The sequence below is a fragment of the Pectinophora gossypiella genome, chromosome 12 (assembly GCF_024362695.1).
Source record: "Pectinophora gossypiella chromosome 12, ilPecGoss1.1, whole genome shotgun sequence".
Lineage (NCBI taxonomy): Eukaryota > Metazoa > Arthropoda > Insecta > Lepidoptera > Gelechiidae > Pectinophora > Pectinophora gossypiella.
Genome location: NC_065415.1, coordinates 8,900,534 through 8,918,118, shown reverse-complemented (window position 1 = coordinate 8,918,118; position 17,585 = coordinate 8,900,534). Strand labels below are relative to the sequence as shown.

The window sequence follows — 17,585 nt, the reverse complement described above, 5'->3', positions numbered from 1 at the left end:
TTTTAGTGAAAACCAGTATACTAAATCGTTTATTTGAAATCCAAACTACAAACGAAATTAGAGTTCGTGTTCGTGTAAAACTTGTTAGTGCTAGTTTGAGATTATAACTGTGTGGACCAACATGATCACAAACAGAGATACATACATACATACATAAACCCACGCCTATTTCCCACCGGGGTAAGCAGAGACTATAGAATTACATTTGCTTCGATCCTGACACACTTCTCTTGCTTCCTCCACATTCATCAATCGCTTCATAAACACACGCCGGTTCAGAGTAGATTGAAATAAAACTAAGTCCTTCTAGACAAACAGACAAACAGAGATAAGCTTTTAAATATTAGGTAGGTACCTAAAATAAACATGATTCCACAGGCTTAGTAATGCATTCGAAGAGTGTGACAAACCTATATTATACAGCCTTGTTATCCAGGAAATAATCTTTCCATAATATAGAAAAAATACCTTGTAAAAGCGATAAAAATTGTCATCGCAAAAGGTAGGTACTTTAATCTTTCGAACGCCGGAACGCGGATCTCGACCAGACACAATGTAAAATCTATTGTGTCTGGTATCTCGGCATATGAGAGGTTAATCCGGTGAACAAAGCAAAAGAGTGTCAGAATCGTAGTAGGTAAGTGAATTTTATGGTCTCTGCCTACCCTGATGTGTATACCCAGAAGAAAATAATGCCGCAATAAGACAACAGCTTATATCAGTATAATACAGTTTATATTATTTTTCATCTCTAAATGTATTTGTCACCAACAATATTCTTCGAATTGGAAACCTTCTAGTTCTTTCTATTAAACTTTTCTAGAAAGCTTGAACTTTTGTACAGGATAGTACAATAATGACAATAAAAGGCACAACTTATTTCTAACACCTTCCAATAGGCCCGTGAGAGTGATATAAAGGGGTTAGCACCGTACCGAATACTGAGGGGGATAATTTAGCCCATGATTCTGAGTTAATATCAAGTGGAATTTTCCATCACAATAATTCTGTTGTAGTGTGTTGCCGTTCGGAAATGAAAATAATATAAAAAAATCACAAAAAATATACATAAAATTGCGATGGACAATTCCACTTGATATAACTCAAAATAAAAAGTTGAATAATCACCTCAATATTCGGTACTTTGAACTAACACTATGTGTATTAACGAGGAGATGGCGCATAGCTTTATGTTAGTGACACTGTAACCAATACTGAGGGGTATGATTCAGATCATGATTCTGATTTGATATCAAGTACAATTTTCTGTCGGAAAATTTATGAAACGTTTAGTATTTTTGAGCACTTGATATCAACTCAGAATCATCCCTCAAAGTTTTTGTTAGGATTTCACTAACATGCCGTATTACATCAATACATTAAAAAAAATACGCCATTTGCAATAATTTGGATATACTTACACAAAGGGAAAATTTTAAATACCTAATAGAAGTCATTATTTTTAAAACCATTCAACCTCCTCAAACCTATTCCCAAGTTATTCTCAAAGTATTTGTATGAATTTAAGTTCAATTTTAACTTAGTACCTAGGTTTGATTTGATTTGGCTTAAAATAAAGTTTGTCAAGTCAACTCACAAAATATTAATAAGTAAGTAGGTACATGATTAATTTATTGAATGGTAAGTTTATACAAATGAAATGAACATGCAGGACAGAGGTATATTGGTTTAAAATTGTAAATATACTTACATAGAATTTACACACTTAACACTTTAATACAAACCAAACAACACCAGGATACACACAAATATCAGAAAATGCTGGAAATGAACGGAATTGCAATTGAATACTGACATTTGCTCGATTGTAAAAATGTGAATAAATTCGTGGAACTAGTTAGGGCTAATATTGAAAATCAATATGAAATGCAGAAACACACAAACACAGATATAAAACTATGGAGACTGACAGCATTTGGGGTAGTTGCAAAATTGCGATGATGATAAAGTTCTAGTACGGTTGGTATAAGTGCAACAAAGTTTGAATTAAATCAAATCAAATCAAATATACTTTATTGCACACAACATACAAAACAGATTCACACAGATGAAGATAGATACAGTACAATCTGGCGGCCTTATTGCTAAGCAGCAATTTCTTCCAGGCAACCAGTGGATAGGAAACATTATTACAATTTGGTGCGGGACAGTGCAACATCTAGTATAAAATAATAAATACTACAATTCAGAATTCTTTGTATTTAAATACAATGTTTTGGACACGGAACCCGGATTTTTTCGTGTGCTTGCGATGAATTGTCACTGATGAAAGCAGCGAAATATGACTAATGGAAAATAAGTAATAAGTAATAGAAGTTATTCTTCTATAAAAATATCGTAGGTACTTAATTTTACTTTTACTTCGGAATTTATTTTCAGATCTACTTGTATGTACGGATCATAATATTGATTATATTATATGTACTTAAGCAGATAAAGGAGAAAAAGAAAGTCGAGAAAATGACAAAAATATCCGGGTTACGTATTTGTGGTGATCTAATCTGTTGTTGGCATACTTTCAAGTAGAAGGGTCGCTTCCGTATAAACCTGTGTTTGTCACTTTCCAGCTTTCCTCTGGTAAGCTGCTCCCACCAATTCCCGCCTTATTTAAACGAAGTGTCTTTATAATTTATTTGTGTTACCTGTAATAAAACAACGTTGTTTCATATATAACAATAATATAATATAAATGCAAATAATTAATAAGGACCTGCTATAAGTAATAGAACAAAAATGTAATAACTAGACGAAAAAAAATCTGCCTTATAATTATAAAATGTTATAAAACCTACCTACCTAATGTACCTACCTACATTGCGAAGAATGTGTAACTAAAATACATAGTAAGTAATGTTGAATATTCGAAATTCGAAAATTAATCAGCAGGCACCTAATTTTCTTAAAATTTTCTTATGAGCCATGGTAAATGTCTAAGAGCTGTTCGTTTCCCAGTAGGGATATGCGTGACAAAAACTATTTTCAATACTAGATGTTATTGAAGAAGGATTCGGGCTTTTACCACCATCACTTGGTAAATCTTAAGTTTTACTGTAATTCGGGCTTTTCCAGTAACATATACTTAAATAAGAACGATATTTATTGTATATTGTAATTAATGCGTGTGTAACGTCATGTCATTAATGTCACTACCCAATATGGACAGACATCACGTCCGTGGTTTATCTATAGATATAGGTACTGAAATGTTATTATTCCTACTATAGATAGTTCTGTGTTTTAATTGGAGTAAATGTAAATAAACAGTGAAGTAATTACATCTAGGTTTTCCTCATACTGCTCACGTTTGTTTAAAAGAGCTGATCTTAGCGGCAAACCATTATTTCTTCAGCAACTTTTAACATTGCGTGTCGCTTCAAATTCTAAGCAAAGATATTTAGCTTGACTACAATGAAGTGTCTAGCATTGATGGCCCTCATGACGATGGTTGTAATGTTGCTTTTGAATACGTGTGACGCGGCAATTGGAATTGTAAGTTACTTTATCAAATTCAAATTCATTATTCTGTAGGTAACATAGCTAGTACGATCTACTCTGAACCGGCGTGCGTTTATGAATCGATTGATGAATATGGAAGGAGCAAGAGAAGTGTGTCAGGATCAAACCAAATGGAATTCTATAGTTTCTACTTACCCCGGTGGGAAGTAGGCGTGAGTTTATGTATGTATGTATGTATCTCTGTTTATGATCATGTAGGTCCACACAGTTATAATCTCAAACTAGCACTAACAAGTTTTACACGAACACGAACTTTACACGAATACGCACTTTGAATCGTCAATTTTTACTTACAACGTCTGATCCGCCTGTATCAATCTTCTTCTATCGTGTGGGTTGTGAGGTGTAGTACCAACCTCATCACCCCTGGTGTCAGGGTTACTATTGAGCCGCCAAAGGCCCCTGACATGGGCCAATCCATCAATGACATACACACATTATCATAGTACCTTACGTCAATCATCACTGTTACACTCTTCTCTGTGACAGAAAATTAATTATTGTGTCATTTATCTACTTGGCTGGATACAGCCAATGCATTTATAAGTAACTAGATAAATAACATTATCCATTACTCTTTTCTACGGCATTTCCAGATTATTATATTATTATTATTAAGTTTTTTGACCAAGGGCGTAATTGTTCTATGTTTAAAAAACTAGAGTAAAATTCCAGGTTTCTCCCATGGTTTTGTTTAGTTTTGTTATTAACAAATTATGAGTCCTAGTAACTTGAATAAAGAATTTAATAGTTCCCATAATCTGCAATAGTCCTACACGAACCGGGGATTGTCTTTGGGTGCACTCCCATAGTGCATACAGGGATAATCGCCGGTTGGTGTCACACCACATTTAGGTTAAACTGTCTTAAGGGGCCTCTACGTGTTGGCTTCGGCCCCACGCACGCCTTCCAAAAGTCCGGGCCTCCATAGGCCCGAGATATGAAAAAGACATACAAATAATAATAATAATGGAAAAGACAAACATATTAATAATACCATATATCATGAAAATAATAATTTCATATTAAATTTAGGTTCTGATTTTCTCTTTTTAATTTAAATTCGTTTATATTCCAGCCCTGTATACCTCGCAAAGGCTTCAGTTGCCCACAAGAACGACGTGGTGCCGGTGGAATCATATCCCGTGCAATTCAATAGATTCTTCCTCTCCAGCTGCAATAATACTATCAAGATTTATAATTTTTCTATGTTATATCGAATACAAAGTTATAAAGTCTCTACTAACTCCAAATTCTTACAACATGGATCTCTTTAAACATAGGCAAACGTAGGCATTGGCTTGTTCTTTGCGAAGTCAATGCGGCTTATCATCACTCCCCACCAGACGATAATATTGCAACAAAATAATTATAATATTGTAATAAATTTTGATTATATAATTTTATTTCGTGTATTTTCGCAACAATCTCGATTTATTCTGCTTGTTATCCGGCTGCCAAAAGACAAGGGTAATGTTTTTTATTCTGTTAAAATACATTATATTTGCAATGTAATAAATAAAAACACTTTAACCAAAAATGTTTTGCTTTTATTATACATCCTATTACTTCTTCTATCGTGTGGGTTGTGAGGTGGAGTACCAACCTCGTCAGGGTTAGGGGACATCTCGTCCCGTGGGTTCGGGTTAACCCTGGTGTCAGGGTTATTATTGAGCCGCCAAACTCCCCTGACATGGCTCATGTAACGACTACTTACTTACATCAGTATGTAGTAACCGGGACCAATGGCTTAACGTGCCTTCCGAAGCACGGATCATCTTACTTTCGGACAATCAGGTGATCAGCCTGTAATGTCCTAACCGAACTAGGGACCACAAAGTAATTTTTGTGATATGCCCCTACCTCCGAACCTCAGAACCTAGGACCTCCGGATCATGAGCCCAACGCTCAACCACTGGACCACGGAGGTTTATTCTTGATTACTTGAAATGCAAAACATGGAATTTAAACATAGCTGGCGAGGAGTTGTTTTGTACTATACACCTCTGCCTATCCCTTCGGGGATATAGGCGTGATTCTATGTTACGTTAGCTATCTTCGAGTAGATTGATTCCAGGACGGTCGAACAATAAGATGCCCATCGCATATTATATATTTTTCTTCGGAGTAGGGTTGCTATCTCTAAAATTTGGAAAACAGGTGTAACGAAGCATTTCGGACCAACGAGCCTTGTAGCGACATCTTGTGGTTTCTGGCGATATATCGTTGTTTTATATTTTACCCGCAGTAAATCACAGATGGCGCTGCAGGGTTATCGATGGGCCCGAACATTTTAATAATTTTCTTTTGTTCTAAATTATTATATTAAAATTATCTGCAACATTTATTTTTGATATATTATAATTATATTGTTTAAATTTTGGGATCAAACAAGTCGATCGATTGTTGTCGTTGATTCGGCGAATTTATGGTTTGGTAGATTTTTTCAGAGTTTGGCAACTTTGTTCGTGGTTCTTGTGTCAGACTGACAGCTGGCTGAGCTGAGAGACAGGTTATGGAAAGTGGGGACGTCGCGAGAGCGCCGGAGACTCCACTGCCGTAACAATAATGTGGGCAAATTAAAAGCCACGATTTATCGGCGACATCAAGAGCCGATGTCTCGATTTAAATAAACAACTTAACCGAGATGGTGAGTCCTCGCAATTCTTCGTGCATATTTTTGCACCAACTTTGTGATAACCTCGAGGTCCTTGTTTTCAGCAACATCACTGAAATCCCATCGCCTAAGGTCCAGTGGGTGGGTTTAGGTTTCATCCGAGCGATGCCCAACTATCCCGGATGAACCTGTAAGTTATTTTCTTTGTTTTACACTCGTGAGTTGCCTTGCCACGCTGTCAGCTGAACCACATGCTAATCATTGCCATTCCTTGTTGCAGATGGGGTTTTCTTTAAGTTTTTGAGTTTTTAAAGTTTTTAAAGTTTTGTTTTCTTTAAAGTTTTAACGTTTTAATTTTCTAACGTTTTGCAAGTCTTAATGTAAGAAGAAGTAGATGATTGGATCAGACTATTTCAACAAATTTTGTGAATGAAGATTGCTACTGTTTTCTTCTGCGTTTGCAAGTTATTTCAAGCTTCATTTCGGCGGAGCTTGCCTTGGTTGTTTGCACGTCGAAGCTTTCCTTTGTGCGGCGCGCATGTGGATGTGCCGCGCCTCTCCTTTTGTCAACACACCGGATAAGGCCGGTGAAGGTCTGCGAGGTTGACCGGTGGACGTGCAGCCCGCCAGCTGCGTAACAGTTGGCCCGCTGCGCCGCCATCGTCCAGCACGCCCTGGCCTGAGCCGGCCTCAACTCATCACCTGTACGGTATTCCGGAACGCCTCAGGTAGGCCTGATAGTCGGAGGTCCTCGAGTAAGTGAGGTGCCTACAGGTGTACGGACAGTGTTTTAAACAGAGTGATATCCCATGGTTGTAACGGAGTGACAATTAACCTGACGGACCAAAGCGCGACCCATCTCCCTCCATAGGGTTTTTACCTGCCCATGGTTGTACGTTAATATTATATTATAAAATATACATCGTACAAATTCAAAGGGAGTTTTCTTTGTCTCATGCTCACCGGTCTATAACATCTAGCTGTGCCCTTCAGGTAAACACCACTTTATAAATTTTCTGAAACATATCAGTATTTTAACACCATTTCCTTTTTACCTACCTTGCCTTTTATATAGGTAAGCAAAAATCTAGTGTTTCAGTGGCGCCCTTCTTGGTGAAATTGTCGCTCTGTACAACCATTTTAGAATATAAGTGGTGTTGGCATAAACTTTAAGAATAAATTTTGTGAAAACAGTGTTTTTTTTTATAATTAAGAGTGATGGGATTTTGTGTGAATTGTTTGTGTTTATGTTGCATCTTAAGTTAAGTTGTGTTTGTCTTAGTATAAGTAAGGTTATAGGCCTCCTATAGAGACCTAACTTATTACTTATTTTTGGTACAATAAGTTTTAAACCCAATTTTAGGACCAAACTGGTCTAGGGCTTATTGACATTTTACAACTACATGTGTTTTTTTTTAACCTTTTTTATGTAAACTACAGGTTAAAACATATTTAGAACATTTATTTGATGCTTACTAGCAAATTTTTTTTTATGAGTATTGAGCTTTTTGTTAAAATTTGGACTTAAAATAACTTACCAACAATAAAATTTTGTTAACATATTTAATTAAAAAAACAATTTCACATTTAAAACAATTATAATATATTACTTTCTAGTTATTTTTTTTACCACATTTATAACAGGACATTGGTTGGAAATTGATATTTTGTAACTTTGCTTCATCATCATATTGATAGTTGTGCCGCTGCTTGGCAAATATTTTGCTTATATGTTTTTATTGAAATAATTATAGAACTGTCTTTCTATAACAAATTTATTGAGTTATATTCAGTAGCAAACTTACTTTACCACCTTTAACATATTGAATAACATAATTACAACAATATATTTACTTGACAATAAACATTTAATATATAGAAAACATAACCTAAAACAAAATTTATATAAAACACTGTTGTGTCTTTTATTGTTTTGAAAATTATTTACAGGAATAGACTGAGAATTGATGTTGTGTGAGAATTACACTTATTTGGTTTATATTTAATGAGAAATTTGTACATTTTAGAAAATAAGTTTTGGAGGCAGACGGGTACATTTTGAAACATAAATTTACTTCAGTTTACTTCAAACCTCTTTACAATCTTGAAATTATAACTCAGAAACACAACCATGGATATCCAAACTGTTTATTTGCAATCACTGCTCCGTGATGAGTTGGTTTATGGAGTGAGTATTCGTGCTGAAGCACCAGCTGATACTGTTCTCAAAATGAAGAAACAGCTTAGGGAGTTGATGACTGGTTTCTCTCCGGATGAAATACTGGACGATGAGCGGAAGCCACAGGCCGAATTCCCAATTATCACCGAAAAGCTGAAGGAGCTGCAGGCAAAACTTGATTTAGCAGTGAAGTCTAGGGACCGTCATCACCTTATGCGTGCTAGGGCTTTGTATAATCATCTTCATCACCGTCTTGAGCGTGTAGTATGCACGGAGCCTGTCGATAGGGACATCCAATCGAAGCAGATTGGGAATCTTAAAGCTTGCGGTCACTCATTGGAGAATTTTTCCTTTTCATGGTTAGCATTCAATAACATTTAGAAAAAAAAATGTTGGGGTTACTTGTGTCATTAGGACCTAGTAACAACCTATTTTATAACAAACACGAATTATTTATGTAGTTAAAGACTATCAATTAAGTCTTTTGATTTAAAAATAACAAGATTGTTAAATGTTGTTTATGTTAAATGTTTTTTTTTTAGTGTGTTTATGGTGCACTGATAAGGCCCATACACACTAGCGTCTGCAACGCAGCGTTTTTATGAACGCTCAATATAGCGTTTTTATGTTTTTTTTTATGGGCGGTTATAGCCAACTATTTAATATAGTTTTTCATGTTGCTCGTGTCAACATTTTTTTAGGCTTTATAGTAGCCATTTATTAGAAATTCATTTAAATAGGAAACCTCATTAGGAAGACTATTTTTTTGTTTTCGACGGAGCGGGTAGTGACTCCTTAAATAAGCCTCTAGCAACTGTTGTTTTGTTTTTTTGTCTTTGTCTTTAGAATTGGGATATCGAGTGACACTAAGAGAGTTGTCAGCTCAACAGGGGTATGATTGTGGGTGACACCCAGTGAAATGGATACTGGGTGCTACTTTATGAAAGAAGTGAAAGGTGAGCAATGAATGGTGATGAATAACAGGTCGGGGTAATTGTTGTGCTTAGGGTTGTGCTGTTTATATGTTGGTTTGTGCTTCGTTACGTTTTTTTTTATGAATTGTTTTGTCGTCTCGTCTTTAGAGACAGTTTTTTTAATTTAGACTGGTTGTGCGCTCCAGGCTCTATGGCTGAGGGCAGCCGTGTTTCTCACCCAGTTCGAAACCTCTCGTGGGTAGGGGGGTATTGTAACGAAGCATTTCGGACCAACGAGCCTTGTAGCGACATCTTGTGGTTTCTGGCGATATATCGTTGTTTTATATTTTACCCGCAGTAAATCACAGATGGCGCTGCAGGGTTATCGATGGGCCCGAACATTTTAATAATTTTCTTTTGTTCTAAATTATTATATTAAAATTATCTGCAACATTTATTTTTGATATATTATAATTATATTGTTTAAATTTTGGGATCAAACAAGTCGATCGATTGTTGTCGTTGATTCGGCGAATTTATGGTTTGGTAGATTTTTTCAGAGTTTGGCAACTTTGTTCGTGGTTCTTGTGTCAGACTGACAGCTGGCTGAGCTGAGAGACAGGTTATGGAAAGTGGGGACGTCGCGAGAGCGCCGGAGACTCCACTGCCGTAACAATAATGTGGGCAAATTAAAAGCCACGATTTATCGGCGACATCAAGAGCCGATGTCTCGATTTAAATAAACAACTTAACCGAGATGGTGAGTCCTCGCAATTCTTCGTGCATATTTTTGCACCAACTTTGTGATAACCTCGAGGTCCTTGTTTTCAGCAACATCACTGAAATCCCATCGCCTAAGGTCCAGTGGGTGGGTTTAGGTTTCATCCGAGCGATGCCCAACTATCCCGGATGAACCTGTAAGTTATTTTCTTTGTTTTACACTCGTGAGTTGCCTTGCCACGCTGTCAGCTGAACCACATGCTAATCATTGCCATTCCTTGTTGCAGATGGGGTTTTCTTTAAGTTTTTGAGTTTTTAAAGATTTTAAAGTTTTGTTTTCTTTAAAGTTTTAACGTTTTAATTTTCTAACGTTTTGCAAGTCTTAATGTAAGAAGAAGTAGATGATTGGATCAGACTATTTCAACAAATTTTGTGAATGAAGATTGCTACTGTTTTCTTCTGCGTTTGCAAGTTATTTCAAGCTTCATTTCGGCGGAGCTTGCCTTGGTTGTTTGCACGTCGAAGCTTTCCTTTGTGCGGCGCGCATGTGGATGTGCCGCGCCTCTCCTTTTGTCAACACACCGGATAAGGCCGGTGAAGGTCTGCGAGGTTGACCGGTGGACGTGCAGCCCGCCAGCTGCGTAACAGTTGGCCCGCTGCGCCGCCATCGTCCAGCACGCCCTGGCCTGAGCCGGCCTCAACTCATCACCTGTACGGTATTCCGGAACGCCTCAGGTAGGCCTGATAGTCGGAGGTCCTCGAGTAAGTGAGGTGCCTACAGGTGTACGGACAGTGTTTTAAACAGAGTGATATCCCATGGTTGTAACGGAGTGACAATTAACCTGACGGACCAAAGCGCGACCCATCTCCCTCCATAGGGTTTTTACCTGCCCATGGTTGTACGTTAATATTATATTATAAAATATACATCGTACAAATTCAAAGGGAGTTTTCTTTGTCTCATGCTCACCGGTCTATAACATCTAGCTGTGCCCTTCAGGTAAACACCACTTTATAAATTTTCTGAAACATATCAGTATTTTAACACCATTTCCTTTTTACCTACCTTGCCTTTTATATAGGTAAGCAAAAATCTAGTGTTTCACAGGACAAGACGCGTGAAAACACCGGATTTTAGAGTCCGAAAGCCGGACATGTCAATAAGAACTTTTAAACATATTCAATGTAATAAAAAACAGTTGAAAATGTCATAAACCACCTTTTTTATTCATTCATTATTTTAACAAAACAGAATCATATTACAATTTGTTACAAATTGTTTATATGTCGCAGGGATATGATAAAAACGGGGATTTGATCAATTCCCTAGGGGATTTGATCAAATCACGGAGGATGTTAAAATAACAACACGATTTTATCTTTTCCCTAAACAAATCTAGTGAATTGAACAAATTCCTAAATTGGTTCAGTGAAATGACAAAAATAATTTTGCTTTGGTATTTTAAAGGTTTATTTGGTAAGATACTACATAATTATGATAATCAGGTGTGTGTAATACAAGGAAATATTGCTTTTTAATTCTTGAAATAAAAAAACAAAACCTTATTAAAATATTAAACAAAAACATATAAATATACTTAGTTGTGAATATACTTGGTTCGTCAGTTGATCGTGGTGTGCGTGCGAGCATAATGCGTGTCTCGCGGGCGGCCCAATTTTTTTTATTTATTTATTTTTGAAAACCCGATCTACAAATGAAACCCTCCCCGGACGCTCCCCAGATGCTCTCTAAACTAGGACAAATCCGGGGAAACCCGGACGGATGACCACCCTACTTCGGAGGTTTTCAGGACTTCTGAGATAGTTTAGCACTCAAACCAAAGTTTGATTAAAATAAAATCTGTCGCAACTTGAACAGTACTTTATCTCTTTCTCTGAGTAGTTATCTACTTAAGTATTTTAGGTTTACGCTCCCATTACAGTAAGTACCTAAAAAATAAAGCAAATAGTTCAAATTAACAGGTAGCAATAGGTAATATTATACATATGTTTCGCTGTGTCAAATCACTTCGGCATTCACCATTCATAAATTCTGGTGGTATTCATCAGCGCTGTGAGATGCTCCGAGTTGAGAAAGGGGAGGCCTACTGGTCCAGTAGTTCGGTGCTATATCTAAAAGAAAAAAAAAAAGAATGAATAGACATATATGGGGTATCACACTTCGAAGGAAGGCATAGAACTTATATATCTACTTATGACTATGCAAGCAGAATTTCCATTTATTTGCAATTTCTACGGTGTTTTAAAATATGTTTATGTATAAATCAATTTTTAAATTATTTAAAAGTAAATTATATTACAAATATACAATATACCTGCTAACTAATTAACATTACTTCCATTTTTCCTTTTGCACGAAACCAAAGTGTAAAAAACATGTGGCATAGGAAAAACCATCTTAAGGTAGGCATTCTTTAGCTTTCCTGTTAGCACATCGCTGTTCAGAAGTACATACATATATAAAGTGGAGTTTACAGGAAAGTTCTATCATTCAGGCAGCATTTCCTGTAGTCACATCGTCTCCAGTCTCCAATCCCCCTCCACATTAATCATGAAGTGCTTCAGCCTGATGGTGGTAGTGTTGGCCGTACTTGCCATGATCATGGGCGGATCTCAAGCCGCGCCGGAGCCGCAGCCAGCGGGGGTCAAGGGGGTCCTGAAGGGTGCTGTAAGTGTTACTCATTAACGATTTAGTTCATATTAATTAACATAACATAGCATCACGCCTGTGTCCCCAAAAGGTTAGGAAGAGCTGTGTAGTTTATTCTCCTCGTCAGTTATGTATATATATACAGGGAGTTAGTGTGATCGTAACGAATACTGAGGGGGATGATTCAGACCATGATTCGAAGTTGATTTAAAGTGGAATTTCCTGTCAGAAAATTCAAGACAAATTTAGTATTTTTTAAATTATTTTCAGGTCCATACTCTTTTTTGCTATGGAAAATTCCACTTGATATTATGGTCTGAATGATCCCTCAAAGTTTTCGGAACGATGTCACTGACATCAACTTACACATATATGTTATACAAATTATAAGCTCCTATATATGATATAAATTGCTATCATAATATTTAATTAATCATTTGTGTGTTCCACAGAAAACCGTTTTAGGAGTGGTTGGAGCCATAGGCACCGGCAAGGAGATCATCGACCGCGTCAGGAACAAGCACGGATGAAAATTCATCGCAATAGCTATTAAATTTTAAGTTAATAAATAATTTAAATTATTATGTAAAAGGGTTTGGAGGTGGTAGTGGGGAGCTCACGGAGAACTAAATCCAAGGGGGTCCACGTAAATGCGTTTATTCCAGAGTAACAGACTGCAGAAATATGTAACACGGTAACTTAGTCGCTAGAGGGCGCCACCAACAGGACGTCTCACAAAGTGGGAGCAACCTGCTGAGGAAATCCTAAACCGTTAGTACGTACGAGAATGTCCCACAAAGTGGAAGCACCCTAATACGCCTAGGTAGCTAGAATCGAATGAAAAGTCAGACCATTCGGTGGTAGACATTGAATCGCGAAATAACTTTGCTTGCGCGTTCTAATTTTGTACAGCGACATCTAGTGGATTTCTTGTGGTACCAATGATGTGGAATGTATGGGTTGTTACAGTCTCCCCCTCAGGTCCTGAAGACGTCTCGGCGAAGGAGCTGGAAAGTCTAATTGTTTCTTCGGGGTCGACCTGTGCCTCGACGACTAGTGTTTTCAGGTGTGGGTTGCTGTTGAACTTTCTTGGCTGGGGTTAGTAAGCGACTAGCATACTCTGCTGGATGCTCGTCTGCGCCCTCCCCCTGGATCAAAACTGCTCGTGTTTCGTCAGCAGTGTCTCAAGCTTAGCCTGTTGACCGGCGTTGAGCATATTAGCGGCAAGGTAGCGGGTGTCTGGGAACAACATATGAGTGTGTGGAGAGAGATCTTCTTCTGGCTGGTCGAAAGTCATCTGGGCGTCTCGAAACATGAACTCTAACCTGGGTGAGTATCCGTCGAAAATAGTTGTTGGCTGAGGCGTACTCTGGGCTACACGCCGTACTTTAGGATGGATGGATGCGCATTGATCGGCAGTCGGTGTTCCGTCTGGGATGCTTCTTCCCATGGAGGCTATAGAGATAGGTGTCGCCGCGTCCTCTGAGTTTATCCGAGGTCCAAGTAAATTCCGGGGTGCCTTCTCCGTAAACTTAGCAAAATCCTCCGTATACAGCTCGTACACTGTATCATTGTCGTAAAACTTCCACGTAAATTGAGCCAGGTCCAGGATTACTCCAGCTGCCTCTAGAAATCCTATACCCAGAAGGGTTTTATTATTCCTGGACTCCGGTAGGACAAGGAATGTGGTGGGTATGAATCGGTCATTGAGTCTCACGGTCACTTGAACCACTAGTACTTTCTGTACCTTAGCGACACCATCAGCAAGGCTAAGGTTGACCTGCTCTTCCTTGAAGGTATAGCCCTTTTCAATGAGATTCAGGTATAAAGAGTAAGAGGCTATGCTCGCTTTGGCACCGGTGTCCACGTGTGCGTGTCCGTATATGCCACCAACCTCGAGGAACATTATAGGCCGCGTTCTGACACATGCCTTGACGTTTAGAGCGCAGAAACTGATGTCTTCGGCTTTTATATATTGGGACTTCTTCCCTGCACAATTGGGACAGTTCGTACGAACAACACCTGGTGCGCCGCATCCGTAGCACGATACCTTTGGGGTCGTCGTAGTAGGGAGATCCACCATCTTGTTGGGACTAGCTTCCTTGTTAAAGCTCGCTGACTTCTCGGCTCTCGCCCTTTTCCGGCATACTTCGGACGTATGGCCTGAATTCTTGCAAAAGCCGCACTTGACCTTTGCAGTACGACGTGTTGCTGCAGGTTCAGTCACTGCAGGCTTTGACGTTGATGGAACTTCGACTTGGACTCGCTCCTCCAATACCTTTTCCACGCCTAGGGCAGACTCAATCAGGTCGTCGAAAGTTCCGATACTATTGCGGGGAATTTTGTCACGAATGTCCAGTCGAAGCAGCATATACACCATGTCGATCTGTTGTGTCTCGGGGTGCTTCGGCTCTGGTAACTTCGAAAAGAGTAACCGCTTCCGGGCTACGAAGTCTTCGGTTGTCTCGGTTTCCTTCTGCTTTGTGGTGTTGATGTCATTGTAAAGCAGGTAAGTAGGTTGCTTGGGTGCATATTTTTGACGGATCTTCTCTTTGAAGGCGGTGTAAGTCGTCACAGTGTCCTTAACACCGTCCCACCAGTCACTGGCATCGTCAGTGAGGAGCAGAGGCAGTCCCTTAATGACGTCCCTGTCGGTCAACTTTTCAAGTTCTTTAAACAGTTGAAGGGCCGCCAAGAATGATTCCACTGAGTCTTTATTGCCACCAAAACGAGCCGTGCAATCGACGAGGGTCTTCTTGTTCGCACCAGCCAGGGTAGCGATGAGTTCGGACTGATGACGTCGCTGATCATTCAACAGAACTTCGAACTGTTCGGGTGACAACGCCATGTTCGGTGCCTTCTTGGTCTTCCCGCGGAGTGCTGTAGTCCGTCCGGAACGCGTGACGTAGAACTTTGGGGATGTCGATCTTCGTTTGCTCGCCAGAGTGGATTCTTGCCTAAGGTCTTCCCCTTAAGGCCACGAGTTGGAGCGCCAATGTAAAAGGGTTTGGAGGTGGTAGTGGGGAGCTCACGGAGAACTAAATCCAAGGGGGTCCACGTAAATGCGTTTATTCCAGAGTAACAGACTGCAGAAATATGTAACACGGTAACTTAGTCGCTAGAGGGCGCCACCAACAGGACGTCTCACAAAGTGGGAGCAACCTGCTGAGGAAATCCTAAACCGTTAGTACGTACGAGAATGTCCCACAAAGTGGAAGCACCCTAATACGCCTAGGTAGCTAAAATCGAATGAAAAGTCAGACCATTCGGTGGTAGACATTGAATCGCGAAATAACTTTGCTTGCGCGTTCTAATTTTGTACAGCGACATCTAGTGGATTTCTTGTGGTACCAATGATGTGGAATGTATGGGTTGTTACAATGTTATATTTTATTTCTTTATTTAAAAAATAATTAAAATAAGAATTAAAAATTGAAAATAAAGGCTAGAACATACTTACTGTAAACACCAGCAGTTGTACCTACATTCCATCAGCCCATTGTGTAAAACATAAAAATGTTAATGTATCCCTAAATGGGGAGAAATGGACTCGAGCTTCTTTACCAATTCGTCATGGACTGGGTATTCGTCGCGTGCGGAATTGAAGCCAACCGGCGTTTCTTTCGTCGGCGCATGAGTCTGTTGACCTCGTCTCTAAAATTTTATCATCCCATGGGGTCGTCCTTCGGTAGCCTCCTGGCTAGCATTCCTTTTGTTGCTGATGCGTTAACAGAATGGTCGGCTTTTTTCCCGGGCGCAACGGTACCTGAACATTCGATTCGATTGGAACGAGGTTGGAGCCAAGTTAACTCTTGAGCGACTCATCGGCGCAGCTGCTGGTTCAGATTTGGCCAGACTTAGAGCGGTGTCGAGGGCGGAGTCGGAATCGTGGTTGCAGGATTTGCCTTCTCTCTATACGGGAACTCTCCTCGACAGCGACTCGATGCGTGTGGCGGTAACTCTCCGCCTGGGCTGCGATGTTTGTCAAACACATTCATGCATTTGCGGGTCCACGGTGGAAGCGAATGGCCATCATGCGTTGAGTTGCGGTCGGTGCTTGGGGAGATTCCCTCGCCATCACGCGTTGAATGATATCATCCTGAGGGCGCTAATATCGGCCAATATACCGTGCGTGTTCGAGCCCCCAGGTCTTTGTTGTTCTGACGGGAAAAGGCCGGACGGTTTGACACTGGTTCCATGGCAAAGGGGAAAAAGCCTATTGTGGGACGCAACTTGCGTAAGCAATTTCGCTGCGTCTCATCTCAAGAGCAGAGTGCGGAACGCCGGTGCGGCTGCTGAAGCTGCAGCAGACAGAAAGCGGGACAAGTGTGCTGTTCTGGGGGCCAAGTACCACTTTATCCCTTTGGCCTTCGAGACCACGGGATGTTGGGGATCGGACGCCCTTAACCTTGTCAAGGAGATTGTGCGTCGGTTACGAGAGAGAGGATGTGATGCTCGCTCCGGGTCCTACCTGATGCAAAGGCTGTCCATCGCCATTCATAACTCTCGTATAGATCGCAAGAATTCTAACACGAGCCTTAAGCAATGAGTTTCAAAGTTTTCTAATTCATGTTTGGGTCATAACTAATTATCACATGCTCAGCGGTGAAGAAAAACATCTAGAGGAAACCCCAATTCCAGAGGAATGCATTTTGGAGGTATGTGACCTGTATTCGCGTGTTGGAGGTCAGATAGGCAGTCGCTTCTGTAAAAAACCGGACCTGTCAAATCATGTGTCTACACTCAGCGGGATCCCCTGTCTGGGAGACATAAGAGTGATGCAGAGAATTAGATCTGAATTTGTTCTACTGAATTATCCTGAAAACAGAATTTGTTCCGTTAAAAAAACGGAAATACAAAGTTTTCTAACCGACCTCCAGCCAGCGGGATATTTCCCAAAGTTAAGTCTGATGAAGTATAAATTGGTATTAACTTTTAGATCTGTAT

General features: G+C 39.5%; 2 long non-coding RNA genes across 2 annotated transcripts; both read left to right on the top strand.

Annotated features, from left to right (window-relative positions):
- Positions 1 to 3,345: 3,345 nt before the first annotated feature.
- Positions 3,346 to 5,077, top strand: LOC126371384 (uncharacterized). Its single transcript, XR_007567010.1, has 2 exons — positions 3,346 to 3,510; positions 4,616 to 5,077. It is a non-coding gene; the product is annotated as an uncharacterized LOC126371384 (long non-coding RNA).
- Positions 5,078 to 12,498: 7,421 nt separating this feature from the next.
- Positions 12,499 to 13,220, top strand: LOC126371398 (uncharacterized). Its single transcript, XR_007567028.1, has 2 exons — positions 12,499 to 12,656; positions 13,091 to 13,220. It is a non-coding gene; the product is annotated as an uncharacterized LOC126371398 (long non-coding RNA).
- The last annotated feature ends 4,365 nt before the right edge of the window (positions 13,221 to 17,585 follow it).